The sequence below is a fragment of the Hyperolius riggenbachi genome, chromosome 3 (genome assembly GCF_040937935.1).
Source record: "Hyperolius riggenbachi isolate aHypRig1 chromosome 3, aHypRig1.pri, whole genome shotgun sequence".
NCBI lineage: Eukaryota > Metazoa > Chordata > Amphibia > Anura > Hyperoliidae > Hyperolius > Hyperolius riggenbachi.
The window spans coordinates 168771047-168789780 of NC_090648.1; the positions used below are offsets into that span (position 1 = coordinate 168771047).

General features: G+C 42.6%; 2 protein-coding genes across 2 annotated transcripts in view; both read left to right on the plus strand.

Moving 5' to 3' along the window:
* Positions 1 to 18734, plus strand: part of LOC137563138 (inactive cell surface hyaluronidase CEMIP2-like) — a 167249-nt gene that overhangs the window by 133425 nt on the left and 15090 nt on the right. The window lies entirely within an intron of this gene.
* The window catches only part of CEMIP (cell migration inducing hyaluronidase 1), a 230134-nt gene that overhangs the window by 66913 nt on the left and 144487 nt on the right, over positions 1 to 18734 (plus strand). The window lies entirely within an intron of this gene.

The window sequence follows — 18734 nt, forward strand, 5'->3', positions numbered from 1 at the left end:
GTGCAAGCATATGGTTGACATTGCTCCTTTGCAGTGATATTATTGATGGCGTACATAGTATTATTTAACTTTTCCCACCGACAATTATAGACTTTTTGTTTTTCCACATCCATACTCAATAAAAGACAGATCGATCTAAAGCTCTTATGTTGTTTTGAATGCACTGTGGCCCATTTCCTTATTTTTTTTTTTTTTACATCTCTTAGTGGCCCCAGAGAAAAATATGTGTCCTTCCTATTTTAGATAGGACAACTAGTCCCATATGCAATTCACTTTTTCTCCAAAGTTTTCTCTTAGGTGATATTTGTATACCTTGTTATAAAATGCCTTTTAAACCACCAGCAAGCAAGAAAATACTAACAATAATTTTGACAGTACCTTTTGATCAACTTTTGGGTAGTTTTTTCAATCGTAAAATGCTAAAAATGTACTTAAAAGAAAATAAGAAAAATTATCTCCTAGGAGACAACTCAGGTGAAAAAGTGAATTGCATATGGCCCCTAGTGCTCAATCACTTTGTAGTTTCTGTTTCTGCAGTACACCCCCCATGTATTGGGACCAGCATCATCATCTGTGGGTGTTCCAATGTAGACTTAAGCACAAGTATGAGAGTTATGATGCTGACACATTCAGAATTCTAAATAGTAAGCAATGCTAGATATATTAGATAGTTGTCACCTTATCTAACTCTTTGAGGATGAATTGTGTAGCAATCTCAATGCTGACTTTGTTATCCTTCTGGAACCAGAAGCTGATTTGCTATGATGGTTTTCAGATAATGTCTTCCATGTTAACAACCAGTTTTGTATGTGCCACTTTGAGTTACCTCTGGAGAGAATTGTTATATGTCCCTGTTTACCTTTAAACTTTTGTACAAGAATTGTACAGCAATCCAAAAGAGGCTTTTCATCACCAGCTTACACATTGGTTACAAGTGTGTCAGTGCTACTCTGCTTTATATTAATTCCTCAGTAATGCTCATGGACTTTATTGTTGTGTATATCTGTATATATTATACTATGCCTGTTCCAGGCCAACTGTTATCACTGATTCGTGTCTTGAAGTTAAGTAAACAGTCATATTACCAGTTGATGACGTTTCAGTATTATTCTGTGGAGTTGGAATAATGCTGTGATTAATCTACTTGGAAATTTCCTGGCAGATAAATCGCAAAAACAATTCTTCAAAGGACATTTGTGTTTATTGACATGAGTGAAGGATCAATGCTTTGCTGAAAGGTACTCATGTGATTCTGAAAGAATCCTATCCTTGGTGATCCTGTTTTTTGCACATAGTGATACATATACAGTAGCTGCACTACAAAGAAGGTGTTCTGGCAGGAAATCTGTCTACCTGGACAAATAACATAGAGTATTGAAGTAGAGCACAACTCAAATCTTCTTGGTTGTGATGTGCCTTGGTCGGCCTGGTAGCACACCAGGGCCCAATTACCATAACTTTTTCTCTTGAATTTTCTCCTAGATCATTTTTCATGTTCTATTTAAAATTACTTTTCAACACTTTGCAACTGAAAAAGTTCCAAAAAGTAGGCGAGAAAATACTGTCAAAATTATTTTTAATATTTTCTTGCTTGCTGATGGCTTTAAAGGCATTTTATTGACAATTTAGAAAATGTCACTTAGAAGAAAATGGCCCAGATCTCAGGTAATGAGAAGTGGGACTGGCACCATCAGTAATGATTTCTTTATTTAGAAGATGCACATACAGCAATTGAAGCAACATTTCAGAGCATTGCTCCCCTTTCCCTGCCAATTTTCATTTTTTTCCGTACATGCATTTTAGCGTCACATACTTGTATGTCTCCCCAGCCTGCTAGTGTGCCTTCCCCATCCTAATATAGTGGCGGAGGGATCTCTTTAATATTTACCTGTTCCAGTTACTGAATACGTTTTTCTTTTTCTTTGGCTGGATAGAGTACTGGTTAAGGGTACCGCCTTTGACATGGGATACCAGGGTTCAAATCCTGGCTAGGATCTGTACCTATTCAGTAAGGAGTTCAAGGCAAGACTCCCTAACACTGCAGGGTGGCCTCTTAAGCGCGTCCCAGTGGCTGCAGCTCTTGAGCGCTTTGAGTCCGACAGGAGAAAAGCGCTATACAAATGTTTGGATTATTATTATTATATTATTTTTCAACACCGAGCAGCAATGTAATGCTAACATCCTCTTTCGGGTCCAGCTCATGTGTCATATCATGTTTCATGTCATGATTGGGACCTGGAGGATGATATCGGTATTACATTGCCTCTCGGTGGTGGAACAGGAGACCTGATCCAGCATCCAGATCAGGTAAATATCAAAGTGCGTGCGCCACTCTGTATTTACTGTGTGGGAGGCAGCCTGAGTTTAGGTGGCTGTAGCAGCTCTGCTCCAAGTTATCTACCACGAGACGTTCTAGCAATAGCGGACCTCATAAGAAACTCTAATGCATGTAGCCCTATTGGATGGGCAAGCAGGAGTTCCTTCCACTCCCATGGCCATTTCTGAGCAAAGCACTACACTCATGTCTCCGATCAAAGATGGCTGACTTACACTACCAGGTCACAAGGCAAGTGGGGAACTGCACAAGTAACAGAGGCGGGCTTGACTAAGCTTCGCCACATGTCAACCTACAAACCTAAGCTGTCCAACCAGGAACAAGTTGGCGGAAACAACATGCTGCTGCCAGGATGTGATGGTCCTGGTCAAATAATGGAACTATTACAGCGTGAACATGGCTTTCAAGAATGAAAGGGAGTTAAAAAGAAAGGAAGAGATAAGCAGGAACTCTTAAAAAGCCTTTCCCATCCCAGTTTAGAAATCATGTTTATCGATAGTTGCCCTATAATATGGAAAGGTGGGTTTCACAAGAAAGGAGTGTTCAAAACTAAACTAAGACCCTGAGCCATATGGCCATTTGGACCCAGGCATGGCTAACATGATACAATTACAGAAAATGCAATTTAAATGTTGGCAGACAAAATACCAGGATGGGAAAACCCACAGAAATGTCTCTCTGAATGAGCATGCAGTATGATTATAGGTGTTAGTAACTGAGGGTATGTGTTGGTAATTATTGCTGCCATGTGCTGGCCGCATAAGTCTGTCTTGCTGGATTCCCTCGCAGTCTGGGACAATAAGTGCTGACATGTGACAAAAGTGATTTTAGATTCAAGATGTCCCTTGTTTGCCTTCACAAATAATTAGAAGCCTTTTGCGGATTTCAATCAGGGGATGTCAGTGCGACTGCGTGTCTGACTTTCCTTCCAGGCGATTATTCTTTGTTTTCTGTCAGTGCTGATAAGTGCCAGAATTGCCTGCTCTAGCACAGCCCATAAGTGTGTGTTACGCCTGCCAGCACATTTCACAAAAACAAACTCGTTTTCAAACAGAAGCGAATGGTAGCTCTTCAGCAGCGGCAGAGTAAGTCAGCAACAGATGCAGGGAGAGAAGTGTCAGTGTGGAGACTGGTCTGCTCACGTTGCCTCCATACATGGGGAAGGATTTCAGCTTGCAGGACACATAGCCTTGCCTGTAGGCACAGGACTCCTGCATGCACGCTGGCACTGCTCACTGGAGGGATTTACTTTATGTCTACAACGCTGCTAATATGCGTAATGTTGGGTTTTTGTGTTTAGAAACCTCAAGAGCTGGCAAGTCATTTCTTCTTCTAGAGTTTACTGCTATAAAAGTTAATAGCCTTCCCAGCTAAATTATCTTTATGGTTTTAGATGAATCATGATGTTCTGGGGAAACTGGTGATAAGAATATGAGTCTCCTAGGCTCACACGTCTTAAAATGTAATTATATAAAATGAATTCCTAAGCTATCTTGTATGGAGAATGGCCAGAGCATTGAGCCACAAGTGGGAAACCAGTGAGGCTAAGCTAAGCTAGTAAACACTCCCCTCTATGCTGCTACACTTCAGTATAGCTTTCACCTTGTTGTAGACTACCATCGCTAACTAACAGCTGTCTCTGTGTCAGGCATAGACTCACCCCCACCGCCAGCAGCAGTACGAACGCCGCTCTCGCGGCTGACGTCATCGGGGCCCCGAACTTCCGGTCTGTCCCGGCGGCTCCAACCACCGCTCAGCGTCTCACTAGTAGCTTGTCCCAGCAGGGCAGGGCGACGCGCTCACGCACGGAGCGTCACGCCCTTTATGCCCTGAGAAGAAGGCTCTCATGAGCAGCTTGCTGGGACACTAGCCGCCCCTTTGCTGACGTCATCTGGGGAGGGTGGGGATTGCTGAAAGGACAGACTGCATTTAAGCAGCAGACTGTCAGTGTTCTGTGTCCGCTGTAGCGATCACACCTGTGTTAGCTCTCGGATCCACAGTATACATATATATTGGTTCCGCCAATATATAAGTACTGGAAGACCATACCATTGTGATTTATCTGTGCCTTTGACCTTTTGCCTGTTTTTGACCTTGCTCTTGCCTAATCCTCTTGTACTTCTGCCTATCTGATCTCCTGTTGCCAACCTTGCTATTTCTCTCGTCTCGTCTCTGAGCCTTGTGATACTGTACCTCGATATCTCTGATCATCTGTTGCCGAACCCCGGCTCGTTCCTAGACTCCGTCCTAGCTTCCTGATTCTGTACCTCGCTATATCTGATACTTTGTTGCCGAATTTTGCTTGTACCACTATTCTCCTCCAGCGGGCCCGTGCCGCTGGGCGGAAGTTGCTACTATCAGTGAGCCTCGCCACTGAATAGTGCATATTACTGTTGCACCAATCACTATACTCTTTGGGTGGACAGAGGTTAGTTAATATATCGGATTATCGGTGAGACTGCAGCTCACTTATAATCGGGTATATATCTGTGTTCCGGCGATACTGCAGATCACCGGTAATCATATACTCTCTGTGTCCACCGATCGTCACAGAACGTAACAGTACAGCGGACCCTACAAGATGGATGCTCTGGTCCAGCAGGTTAACACTCTGACGACAGTCGTCACTCAATTAAACCAGACCGTTAAAGATCAGCAGGTCCAGCTTAATCGACTAGCAGAGGTTGTGCAAAACCTGCAAGCACCAGTTAATCCCGCTCCCATATTGCCTGTTGAACCCAAAATGCCGTTGCCCAAATTGTTTTCAGGAGAACGCTCCGATTTCCGCAATTTCCGGGATCGGTGTCAATCATATTTTCAAATGCGTCCCACTTCCTCTGGTTCTGAGTTGCAAAGGGTCACACTCATAAAGACCCTTTTACAAGGAGATTCACAGACCTCGGCCTACAGTCTACCCTTGGGTCATGAGGCTCTTACCTCTGTGGAAAAATTTTTCGAAGCCATGGCGGTCGTGTATGACGATCCAGATACTTCCGCCACAGCTGAGAGGAGACTAAAAAGACTCAAACAGGGGCAGAACTCAGTGGAAACCTATGCTGCGGAATTCCGCAAATGGTCATTTTCCACCAGGTGGGAGGCGCAGTCTCTTTTGGATAGGTTCCTAACGGGGTTGTCTGATTCCGTGTCGGAATTAATGTTAAGTCATCCTGAACCTAGAACCTTAGATGAGGCCATAGGTCTTGCTATCAAGATAGACCGCAGAGTACGTTTTCACAGGTCGACCAGGCAGCGACCCATCATGCGTTCACAGCCTTCCACGAGTTTCTCTACTTCCTCTTCTACTGATGAGCCCATGCAGCTGGGTCACTCTAAGTTATCCGAGACAGAAAAATTAAGAAGGAGAAAGGAGGGTTTGTGCTTATATTGTGGGGACAAAGGTCATATCGCCGCTGTTTGTACCAAGAAGGCGGAAAACTTCTCCGCCTAGGGTTAGTCGGGGGTACTACCCTGGGCGAGAATTCTGTACCTCCAAAAGATAAAGTCTTATTCCCCATTTCCATTTCTTGGGACAAACAAGACATTGCACTGCAGGCTTTTGTTGATACGGGCGCTGCAGCCAATTTTATGGATTTTAACTTGGCACTTAAATTAGGTATACCAGTGGTTCCTCTTGAGAAACGTATTATAGTCACTGCTATTGACGATTCCCCATTACAGGATAGTCAACCTGTCTCTATCACCCCTGAATTAATCTGTACCGTTGGGGTTTTACATTGTGAAAAATTACGATTTTACCTTATCAGGATGCCATCTTGCTCGATTATATTGGGCCTTCCTTGGCTACGTCTACATTCTCCACAGATTGATTGGTCTTCTGGACAGTTGCTGTCTTGGTCATCCTACTGTCAGAAGCACTGTATATCTAAGTGTCCTCTTCGTTCTACTCACCTAACCCCTCAATGTTTACCTCAGTCTTATAGCTCATATGCCGATGTGTTTTGCCCACGATCTGCTGATTCACTACCACCTCACAGACCTTATGACTGCCCGATCGAGCTCAGACCAGGAACCATGCCCCCTAGAGGTCATCTTTATAATCTCACGGGACCCGAAAAGGTGGCTATGAGGGAGTACATCCAGGAGAACTTAGATAAGGGGTTCATTCGACCCTCTAGATCACCTGCGGGGGCAGGATTCTTCTTTGTGAAGAAAAAAGATGGGGGGCTGCGTCCCTGCATCGACTATCGAGCTCTTAATGCCATAACGATCAAAAACCGTTACCCACTCCCCCTGATTGATGACCTTTTTTCTCAGATCACAGGTGCCCAGATATTTACTAAATTAGATCTCAGGGGAGCTTACAATCTGGTCAGAATTAGACAGGGTGACGAATGGAAGACGGCATTTAACACTCAGGATGGGCATTACGAATACCTGGTCATGCCCTTTGGTCTGTGTAATGCCCCCGCTGTTTTCCAAGAATTAGTTAATGACATTTTTAGGGAGGTGGTGGGGAAATTTGTGGTCGTCTATTTGGACGACATTCTGATCTTTTCTCACAATATCAGAGAACATAGGTCTCAGGTTCAGTATGTATTACAAAAGTTACGTGAGAATTCATTATATGCCAAGTTGGAGAAATGTTTGTTCGAAATCACTGAAGTTCCATTTCTTGGCTATATAATCTCCAGATCTGGGTTATCAATGGATAGCAGTAAAGTTGCAGCAGTTTTGAACTGGCCCCAACCAGTTGGTCTGAAGGCTTTACAACGTTTTCTGGGTTTTTCTAACTATTACAGGAAATTTATAAAGGGGTATTCCGCGCTGGTAGCTCCCCTTACTGACATGACAAAAAAAGGGGCTAATGCTAGCAATTGGTCTCCCGAAGCCATTTCTGCTTTTTTGAGTCTAAAAACTGCCTTCTGTTCTGCTCCCATTTTGCACCATGTCGACTCTTCCAGGCCATTTATCGTGGAGGTAGACGCATCAGAGATTGGTGTTGGGGCAGTTTTGTCACAGTACTCCGGATCACAAGGAAGACTTCATCCTTGCGCATTTTTCTCGAAAAAATTTTCTGAGGCAGAAAGGAATTACGATATCGGGAACAGGGAATTATTGGCCATAAAATTGGCTTTTGAGGAGTGGCGACACTGGCTGGAGGGGGCGGAGCATGTTATTACGGTCTATACGGATCATAAGAACCTGGAATATCTGAAGGGGGCTAAGAGGTTAAATCCCAGGCAGGCACGGTGGTCTTTATTCTTTTCTAGGTTTGACTTCATCATCACGTTTAAACCTGGAAGCAAAAATATCAAGGCAGACGCTCTTTCCCGATGCTTTGACATAGAATCAGTACTGCCCTCCGAACCAGATCCAATTTTATCTGAGAAGGTTGTGTTAGCCAGTATAGAGACTATGGGGGATATTGCTTCTGTCCTGCTTCCCTACCAACAGGATAGTCCGGCAGGGAAACCGTCTGATCTCATGTTTGTGCCGTTACAGTTCAGATTACAGATACTTCAACTCTTTCATGCTCATAAGCTAGCTGGTCACCCTGGAGTGGCTCGAACTAGAGAGTTGTTGTCCAGAAGCGTCTGGTGGCCTTCGTGGAGGAGTGATGTCGAGGATTTTGTTGTTTCTTGTTCAGTATGCTCACGGAGTAAACCCTCACGTGTATCTCCGGTGGGTACCCTCCAACCTCTGCCTATACCCTCCGAGCCCTGGACTCATGTATCCATGGATTTCGTGGGAGAATTGCCTCCCTCGGACGGTAATACGGTAATTTGGGTCATTGTTGATCGATTCTCTAAAATGGCTCATTTTGTACCTCTGACGAAATTTCCCTCCGCTAAAGAACTTGCAGATCTTTTCGTGATCCACGTTCTTCGCCTTCACGGGGTTCCTGAGAACATAGTATCTGACAGGGGGGTGCAGTTCGTTTCAGAATTCTGGAGAGAATTTTGCAAGGCACTAGGGATCACCCTTTCTTTTTCATCTGGTTTTCACCCCCAGACTAATGGGCAAACTGAGAGAATGAATCAGTCCTTAGAACAGTATCTTCGATGTTATGTGGCAGACAATCAAACAGAGTGGGTTCAGTACTTACCATATTCCGAATTTGCCCATAATAATCTTCGGAGTTCTTCCTCGGGGTTCTCACCCTTTCAGATCGTCAATGGAAGGTCACCAAGGTTTTCACCACTCCCTGTCAGGACCTCACCTTTCCCTGCCTTGGAAGTCTGGCAAGAGACGCTAAGATCTCTTTGGAGGGAAGTAAATACTAATTTAAAGAAGACAGTTTTGTTCCAGAAACAACAGGCCGACCGAAGGCGTTCACTCGAGTGGGAGTTCTCTCCCGGAGATCTTGTCTGGATCTCTACTCGGCATATCGCCTTACGACAGCCTTCAGCGAAACTTGGACCTAAATTTATAGGTCCATATCCTATAGCCAAAAGGATCAATAGGGTATCTTATCAAGTGACATTACCTCAGTCAATGCGTGGAGTGAGAACATTTCATGTGTCTTTGCTGAAACCCGCAGTACATGTGGACCATGGTCCTCCTCCCGTGCTTGTTGACGGTGAACCTGAGTATGAGGTCGAGAGAATTCTAGATTCCCGGTTTGTTCGGAATTCTCTTCAGTATCTGGTTCATTGGAGAGGATATGGTCCTGAGGAGAGATCCTGGGTACCAGCACATCAATTTCATGCACAGGAACTCATACGGGAATTTCATGATGCACATCCTGATAGACCTTCATTGGCGCGTTCGGAGACCACGCCTCAGGGGAGGGGTAATGTCAGGCATAGACTCACCCCCACCGCCAGCAGCAGTACGAACGCCGCTCTCGCGGCTGACGTCATCGGGGCCCCGAACTTCCGGTCTGTCCCGGCGGCTCCAACCACCGCTCAGCGTCTCACTAGTAGCTTGTCCCAGCAGGGCAGGGCGACGCGCTCACGCACGGAGCGTCACGCCCTTTATGCCCTGAGAAGAAGGCTCTCATGAGCAGCTTGCTGGGACACTAGCCGCCCCTTTGCTGACGTCATCTGGGGAGGGTGGGGATTGCTGAAAGGACAGACTGCATTTAAGCAGCAGACTGTCAGTGCTCTGTGTCCGCTGTAGCGATCACACCTGTGTTAGCTCTCGGATCCACAGTATACATATATATTGGTTCCGCCAATATATAAGTACTGGAAGACCATACCATTGTGATTTATCTGTGCCTTTGACCTTTTGCCTGTTTTTGACCTTGCTCTTGCCTAATCCTCTTGTACTTCTGCCTATCTGATCTCCTGTTGCCAACCTTGCTATTTCTCTCGTCTCATCTCTGAGCCTTGTGATACTGTACCTCGATATCTCTGATCATCTGTTGCCGAACCCCGGCTCGTTCCTAGACTCCGTCCTAGCTTCCTGATTCTGTACCTCGCTATATCTGATATTTTGTTGCCGAATTTTGCTTGTACCACTATTCTCCTCCAGCGGGCCCGTGCCGCTGGGCGGAAGTTGCTACTATCAGTGAGCCTCGCCACTGAATAGTGCATATTACTGTTGCACCACTCACTATACTCTTTGGGTGGACAGAGGTTAGTTAATATATCGGATTATCGGTGAGACTGCAGCTCACTTATAATCGGGTATATATCTGTGTTCCGGCGATACTGCAGATCACCGGTAATCAGATACTCTCTGTGTCCACCGATCGTCACAGAACGTGACACTCTGAGTATAGAAGATTCTTATTCACTACAGTGCACAACAATGCATTTGTAAAGTCAGAGCACCTGATTTGCAGACTTGTACTAAGTCACTTCACTTTCTCAAAACATATTGACGCCATTAAACTAACATGACAGTAAAGTTGAAGTCTTCTTATGTTGCTCAGTAAATGCTTCTTTTAATTAGGATAAAAAAAAGAAATGGCAGGGAAAGCCTGCAGGCAGATGGGCATTATAACACACTCAAGTAAGTACCTTATGCTTTTGGCTACTCTAATATAATAAAATAGGTGATGGGATGGACCTGCCCAGAGGGTACACTACACCCTATAGAGCAGCACTCCAGCAGGGTACATTATCATGTGACAGTTTTTTTCCAGTGTATGAGAACCAGTTAAATGGGTTGGCTCTTAAAGAGAACCTGAACTGAAAATACAAAATCAAAATAATCATACACAGTTTATACTTCCCTCCTGTGTAGTCTACTCCTCAAACTCTTTCTCCTCTCCAGCGTCCCATTTGTCTACTGTGATCAATGGAATTCTCCATCCTCCATTTTAAAAATGGCCATTACCCCATATCAGCTTCCTGGTCAGCACACTGTTAAACTGTAATATCGCCCACTTGAGCCATAGGGAAACATGGACATTACCTTGCAAATTCAGTTGTAACTGGCAGCTGCTGATATATAACTGACAGCAACTGGTATATTTCAGTTCTGACAAAATTTTGTCAAAACTGGAAGAGATCACTGTAAGAAGAAAATGGTGAGCTTCTGAGAGGAATCGATGGCAAGATAAGTATGTAATATTCATTTGCAGTTACGTCATGGGCTTATTGTAAATAATTGTACTCGCTTCAGGTTCCCTTTAAGATTGAGATCTTAAAGAGGAACTCCAGTGAAAATAATGTAATAAAAAAGTGCTTTATTTTGACAATAATTATGTATGAATGATTTAGTCAGTGTTCGCCCATTGTAAAATCTTTTAAATCCCTGATTTACATTCTGACATTTATTACATGGTGAGATTTTTTTCTTTTGGCAGGTGATGTAGCTGCTGCATGCTTTTTTAGCAGTTGGAAACAGCTGTAAACAGCTATTTCCCACAATGCAACAAGGTTCACAGACAGGAAACTGCCAGGAGCACCACAGTCCTCAGAGTTTCTTTTGGGAGGGGTTTCACCATAATATCAGTCATACAGCGCCTCCTGATGGTCTGTTTGTGAAAAGGAATAGATTTCTCATGTAAAAGGGGGTATCAGCTACTGATTGGGATAAAGTTCAATTCTTGGTCGGAGTTTCTCTTTAAGGATCATTTAAATTTGGTTGCATTTGCTTTTCCTTCCAATTTTCCAGATGCAGCCTTTCCTGTTCTCTTATTTTTGAATTTCTTTCCTGTTGGCTTTAATTTAACTATGGAGCTCTAAGCACTTAAAGCCACTAAAGGTGGCTTTTTCGATCAAGAAATTCGAACGATTATCCCGTTTTTTCGTGAAAAATCTTATCGGACATGCTGGAAAAATCTTTATATTCGACCTAACGGAATAATCGAACTAAATTATCTAATCGAAAAAAAATGAAAAATTGTACCATGTATGGACATGGTACAATTTTTCATTTTTTTTCGATTAGATAATTTAGTTCGATTATTCCGTTAGGTCGAATATAAAGATTTTTCCAGCATGTCCGATAAGATTTTTCACGAAAAAACGGGATAATCGTTCGAATTTCTTGATCGAAAAAAAAAATTATTTTCCACTTTGATTCGAATAAACGGGAAAATCTAACATTTTTATTGTATCGTGTATGGCCGCCATTAGACTCCAGTTGGAGCTAACCCGACTCCTCTCCCTGTGCTGCATTTTAAGAACCCCCATGCTACTCCTGCCTCCACTGTTACTCCACTATGTTATATTGCCAAAACCAACCCGCCACAGTCAATATGCTGGTGGAGTCTGTGACTGTGACAGCCTTACCTCTCCACCAGACAGTAGCAAAGTGTGGAAGTGGGTGGCATTAACAGCACAGCTGCTTTCAGAAGTCACAGTGGAAGATAAAGTTGTAGTAATGAGTGTCAGTCTGCCTGTAGATGCAAATGGAACACCAACACACCATCATCGCTAAAACTTTGATGGTCTTTTGCAGTTTTATTGGGTTTGTTTGGAGGAAGGGGCTCTTACCCTTGTGTTAGTTTGGAGGGGAGTAAAACATGTCAAAAGTTTACATTGGCTGTAAGTGAGGGGCTGGCTAACCGAGACCAAATATGTTTCACATGCAAATGAAATTCAAATAGCAATATACATTTACCCTAAAGAAATTCTGGGGAGAGAAAAGCTAAGTATCCATTGCAAGACTGAATCGCTGGAAATCTCAGATTGAACGGGGTTTCCACAAAAGATGGGATGACTACAACAGCAACAGACCGCAAGTAGATGCAGTGGGGCGTTCCATAGACTGATCCATCCTGACGGTCTTTCAAAATGCGCAAGCATCATCATACATCGGCCGTCTGTACCCATCTTTACCGCTTTGTCTTGTAAAGATGGTTACAAGATGTCAGTTTGAACAATCGTTCATCTGTCATTTTGGCCGATAAAATCTTGCTGTAGGTATGGATCTAAACAGTTTTAGCTGTAAATACCTCACAGATGATTGCCCCTGTGCACCTTATTTGTGAATCCAGCCCATACATCCAGGGCCTCTATCGGGGGTATAAGTGGAACTTCCTAACTAAGCCCAAGGTGGAGAAGTTCAGAATTTTACATGGCAGAAGAGACCGAAAGGGAGCATAAATACATTGTGTTAGGCTAACAAAAGGTTAATGGATTCCAGTGGCGGTTATGCATACGCCTAGTGATGCCTGGTGATCAGTATCATGATTTGAGAGATCTGTGTGAATTAAAGTGGAGAATACCATCACATTAAGTGATTTTGATTAAGCAAAGAAAAATGAGTGTCGACCATAAAGTTACACCTGTTGTCAGTGTAAATGAAGGGTAACTGGCTTGGCTTATCACAATAACTAGGGAGATTCAGGTGACATGTTTCTACATATGAAAATGAAGCTGCCTATCTGTCATATCATCTCTCCACAGTTAGAGAATGGCTCTGGAAGCACCATAATATCTTGTGAATGGCCTGGCCCTAGTGAACAGGATGAAGTACTGTAGATGTGTAGCGACTCCACACTGTTGCCTGGTATCAGATCTGGCTCTTGTTGCATTAAACCCATCAAGAGTATGTGTGGTGGCAATGTTAACAACTGTACCGTTAGTGAAATGCTTATTAGCTTTGGCTCACAGTAAGATGTTAATGTATGCTTCTGCCGTAAACCCGTATCAGCATGTCAGCAAGTTATAATTACTTCATAACAACGGCCTTTTCATGTTCAAACACCGCTTGTGTTTTCTGCTGATCTGAAGTGTCAGTGTACCTCTGTCTCTGACCCAAATCACGGAGCAGAGTCTGTGGGCTGAACCGGTGTTGACTCATTTGTTTCCCATGTGCAGAGGCGTAAAGGAAAACAGTGACATTCTTTGGGGGGAAAAGTCTAATAGGATCCTTATTTTTATTATTAGAGCAATGTAAAGCAAGATGTAACGCGTTTGTTCTGCTTTCTTTATAAAGCACTGTTACATTGTTGTGCTAGTTGTTTTAAAGCCACATAAGGTTGATGGAAAGCATCTGTGGCCATTTCATGCTTCAGGTACTTCAAAATGAATATTTATTTCAATGGTAACTGACTGGAGCAGCGCACTATTCATCTCTGATGGGCAGGTCATTGTTCAGTCTGCTCTGCTGACCAATAGTCAAACATACGGGAAGAGAACCAGTCATTATCTAATTCTTAACCCTGAAATTGCACCTTAATGTGTGAATAACGCACCTGATACAAGCATGAGGCAAATCCAGTCCGACTTCAGGCAGAGCACCTGATCTGCTGCATGCTTGTTCAGGGTCTATGGCTTAAAGTATTAGAGGCAGAGGATCGGCAGGACATCCAGGCAGTGTGTATTTTTTAAAAGGAAATACATATGGCAGCCTCCATATCCCTCTCACTTCAGGTGTCCTTTAACACTCAAGCTTTTCAGTTGCCCACCATTATCAGATTGTGGTGGAAGTGTACTATGCTGTGTAAACACGGTAGAACATTTCTGCTGTATCCAGGGGGAAATAGAGAACTTTCTCTTCTTTGTTTGCTCACTAATAACCTAATTACAAGTCTATCTGATAATTTGTACTGCAGCCAGCAATAATTTCAATTGGCTTTAGTGACCTGTAAATATGGATTCAAATTACTTCAGACCAGTCTTATAGTGTTTCATATTCATGTTTTACTATGTTTAATGTTTTAAAGCAAAAATTTAATTTTCAGTATAATTCCACTTTAAAACTTATCAACCAGTTGAATTCCCTTCTTAGAGTTAAATTTGATTTCCATAACTTATCAATGGCTACAAGAGCACCAAGCTCCCTTTTTAAAGCTACCTGAACCCTGATACAGTATAATGCTGTTGCAGACACAGTAGTCTCCAGCCTGTTCCCTAATTGGTCATTCCCAGTTCTACTGTTCCCACGTTTTGCACAATACAGAATGTTGGCAGGCGGAGGAGATAGGAATGTGACTGCCAGCATTAAAGTGGACCCAAACTAAAAATACAAGATTTCAGAAATAAAATCTATTTTCTAAATTATAATACTAAATAGCAGCCTTTTTTCAGCTGCATGATGACAAATATAATATATTTTACATTTATTGCAGAAACCCCTCCGTTCCTTTCATATTGCCGGCAAATAATCCGGCAAACTGGTGGAGTAGATGGTGTCCAGCAAAGGAGGAATTGCTAATGGCTGCCCCCAGTATAACCCTAGTTATGCAAAGAGGAGGGTGAAAAGCATGCACTGAAATGCTCATAGGCTTGAAGGAGTGTTTATTTATATTTGTATGTGTCAGAGTGGTGCAACTAAATATTTTGAATTAAAAAAATGTTCGGTTTGGGTCCGCTTTAAGCACACAATAGCCATTAGTTGAAAATAGGAGTTTTCCAGTTGTGATTTCTCTGGTGGGATGCTCAGAAGCCCCCCTGGTAGCCTTTAAAAGATACAAGCATCCCAATCACTTTTGATTACATTCATAATTCTCACAGTAGAAACCGAGAGACCATTATAGATTTTCAGCCCCCCAGAAACCCCCCAAAATGTAATCAACTCTTATTCCCAGATCATAAACCATCTATTCTTGAGAAAAAGGTTAGTTGAGTTGATCCGGAAGTGCTGTTTCTAATTATTTATATGTAGTGTATACATAGTGTAAGTTTGATTCCCAGCGTGGGATTAAATAATTTGTTTCCTTTAAAACCTAAAGACTGGCTTAGGCAGAGACATGACTCTATAATACAGGTTTTGGTACATGACCTCTCTCAGCATCTCTGGGGTGTGGCCAATTCAGGAGGTACTCGTGAGTCTACAGAGCTCAGGAGGGAAACGCATCTCATTCATGTGGTATTAAGGAGCTGCCGGCTGAGGAGCTTATGTTAATGGAACCCCTCTGTGACCATGTTAAACACATCAACCTTTTTACTTTTACTACAATAAATCTCTACTTAACAGAAATTCATATTAATAATTAAAAGTCGGCTAGAGAGTGGATAACGTTTAAGTTCTGGCTACTTTTCAGCAATGGAATGTCTTCCAGATTTCGGAGTTTTCTTGGCGGTGTATGAAGCTGATTGTTATCCTGGATTGCTCCCGAGGTCTCACTACTGCAGTATAGTAGCCCCAGGCAGCTCGCAATGGGAAATGTCCTGAATACAGCCTGCTTATGTCCACTTAGCTGTCACCTGGATATATGTTTATCATCACTTTGATGCATTGCAGATAACACATTTCTACACTGTATATTCCCTGGATACTACAGACGAAACTCCTGCAGCTAATCTGTGCAGGCAGTTTCTAGCCCGCTGTATTAACGGTTCACTACTACTTTTATTTAATATCATGTATGCTTTGTGTTGTACAGACATAGACATTCTATACAGCATTGACTAGAAGGAGGATTTGCTGTTACCGGTATGTTTATGAACGTACAAACGGGTTCCCCTTGCCTAAAGGGAACCTGAGGTGAGAGACCTATGGAGGCTGATGTATTTATTTCCTTTTAAACTATGCAGATTGCCTGGCAGTCCTGTTGATCGTTTGCCTCTAATACTTTTAGCCATAGACCATGAACAAGCATGAAATCTGACTAGATTAGCCACATGTTTGTTTCAGGTGTGTGAGTCAAATACTACTGACAAGAAAAATGAGCAGGACTGCCAGTCAACCGGTATAGGCCTAATACAGTACAATCTCTTTATAGTAAACTTTTTATATAATAAACCTCTGGCTATAGTAAACTCAGTTCCCAGGTCCCAACCATGCACCTGTATGAATATACAATTAATTAGATTAGTACAATTAATATATTAATTAAATGCATATTGGCCAGAGGGTCAAAATGAAGTTTTCCCCCAAACTTAAGGGACCTTCTATGTTGTATTGCCATATTATTGCGACACAGGCAAAAAGTTGCATTGCGACCATACAGTGAAGCATACAGTACAATGAACGTATTTTGCACTGGCTCTATAAACAACGGGACCTGCCACACTGCACCCTATGTAAACATAGCATAGAAATATCATTGTGTTGCGTGTGAATGTGATGATATTGTCCTTTGTGATGGAACGTGTCAGATTCAGAGTCATGGACAGGGTTCACTGTATTCACTTGTTGCTATGTTTAGGTCACGTGTTAGCAACATTTGTTATTCATAAAGTGGCCAATGTTACAATTACTGGTTGATACCACTTTGAACTGGCAAGTGTTTATTATTTATTACAGTTGTCTTCAGCCACCGACTTTTCCAAGTCCAAACTTGCAGCTGGTTAGCTGTAATTTGCATGTGTCCTGTTCAGTACTCCCTAGCTGCTGACACATGGAAACTGGTGCACGTGTTCCATTATAGGCAAGACAAGTACAGCTTACCACTCACTTGTCTCTGCAGGGCTTAGCAGATATCTCCTTCCATTTCAGATGATGCTGCAGATGCCTCGGCCAATATGCCAATAATGTCACTGCTTTCCTCCTACTTGTTCCCCAATACTGCTGTAACAATGAAAAACAAACTATGGAGCAGCCTTCTTCTTATGTAAGCTTGTATGCGAGTCTTCCTGGTCCTTTCCCCAACAGAGATCTTCCCCTTAAACCCCCTAACTTCAGTAAAACGAAAGTACATTGGAACACTCTGCTTACTAAGGCCTTGTTTCCATCTGTGCGCTTCTGTCCGCTTTTGTCCGCTTTTCAGCAGCATGTATCAATCTGTAACATTGACGTGCTGATAAAAAGCGGAAAGAAGCGGACAGATGGAAACAAGGCCTTAGCTGTCAGATGGTGATATATGTAAATCTGAAAGGCATAAAAAGCTGAGAATATCTGCTGGCCTATTTAGAAGATCACATTCCAGCCCTGAGATTCTGCAGTGACGGATGTCTCCACATTGATCTGAGGATGACGAGGGGTGACGAGGGGCACAATATTCTTCCCTGCTGATCGTGGGCACACGTGCCAGTCCCAGTTACCTCTCTTTCACCTGACATTGCCCTGACTTGTTGCTGCAATTTCTGCCTCCGCCCAAACACTGATTATAATCCATTATTTTGAAAATATGTTGTTTAAAGTACATTTGCTGCAGACATTCTTTTTTTTTTTTTTCATCATTATTATTTTATCTTCTACCCTCTTTCCACCTGTTCTTTCATAGCACACAAAATAGCCGTCATTTAACTTACTGGTACACGTATCTTATTCTGTTTCTGGAAGTGACTGTGGGGCATATTTAGTAAACTCCGGTAAAGTTGCTGTGTGCATAGAATACACAGCAATTTTACTGTTACTTATCCTGACAAGGTATCATGCATTGTGCTATTAGTGCGCTTTGAGTCCGCCAGGAGAAAAGCGCTATATAAGTGTTTGTCTCTTTTGTCTTTGTGTTACCTAGGTAACGCAAGTGTTTATAAGGTAACCCGTGTAATGCTGCTTGTGTGGCGCAACGTGTGCTACCTTGTCTTGTCGGCATAAGTAACGGTAAAATTGCCATGCGCATGGAAATTTTACCAGAGTTTACTAAATATCCCTATGTATATTTAAGTTTATCATTAGCTTCTGTCTTCATATGTAGTATATAAAGAAAAAATGGCCATATGGATTGAAAGACAAGGGGCTTGATTCAGAAAAGGGTGCTAAGTGTTAGCACGCCAGTGAAAAGCCACTTTGCATGTGCTAACATGCTTTGCACATGCTAAGTAGTTAGCACATGCAAACTACTTAGCACCGTAGTTAGCACATGTAAACTACTTAGCACCGTAGTTAGCACATGTAAACTACTTAGCACCCTAGTTGTTTTTTTTTTAAATCAGTGTTTATTCAACAAAGAAAAGGAACATATGACAGAATATGCAGTGTAGCAGTGTGCCTCCTAACTTTTCCAACAGTAGCTTCAGCATCTATTATCACTGTGGAAGATGAGAGGTATTGTTAACAATAATATAATGATCGTCACATAATATATAGAGCTCAGATTGAATTTAAATTTCCAAATATTCTTTTTTTTACAAGATCATAATTAGCAAGACCAGGGGTATCTAACCATGGAGCTTACCACCCTAGTTAGCACGGTGCTAAG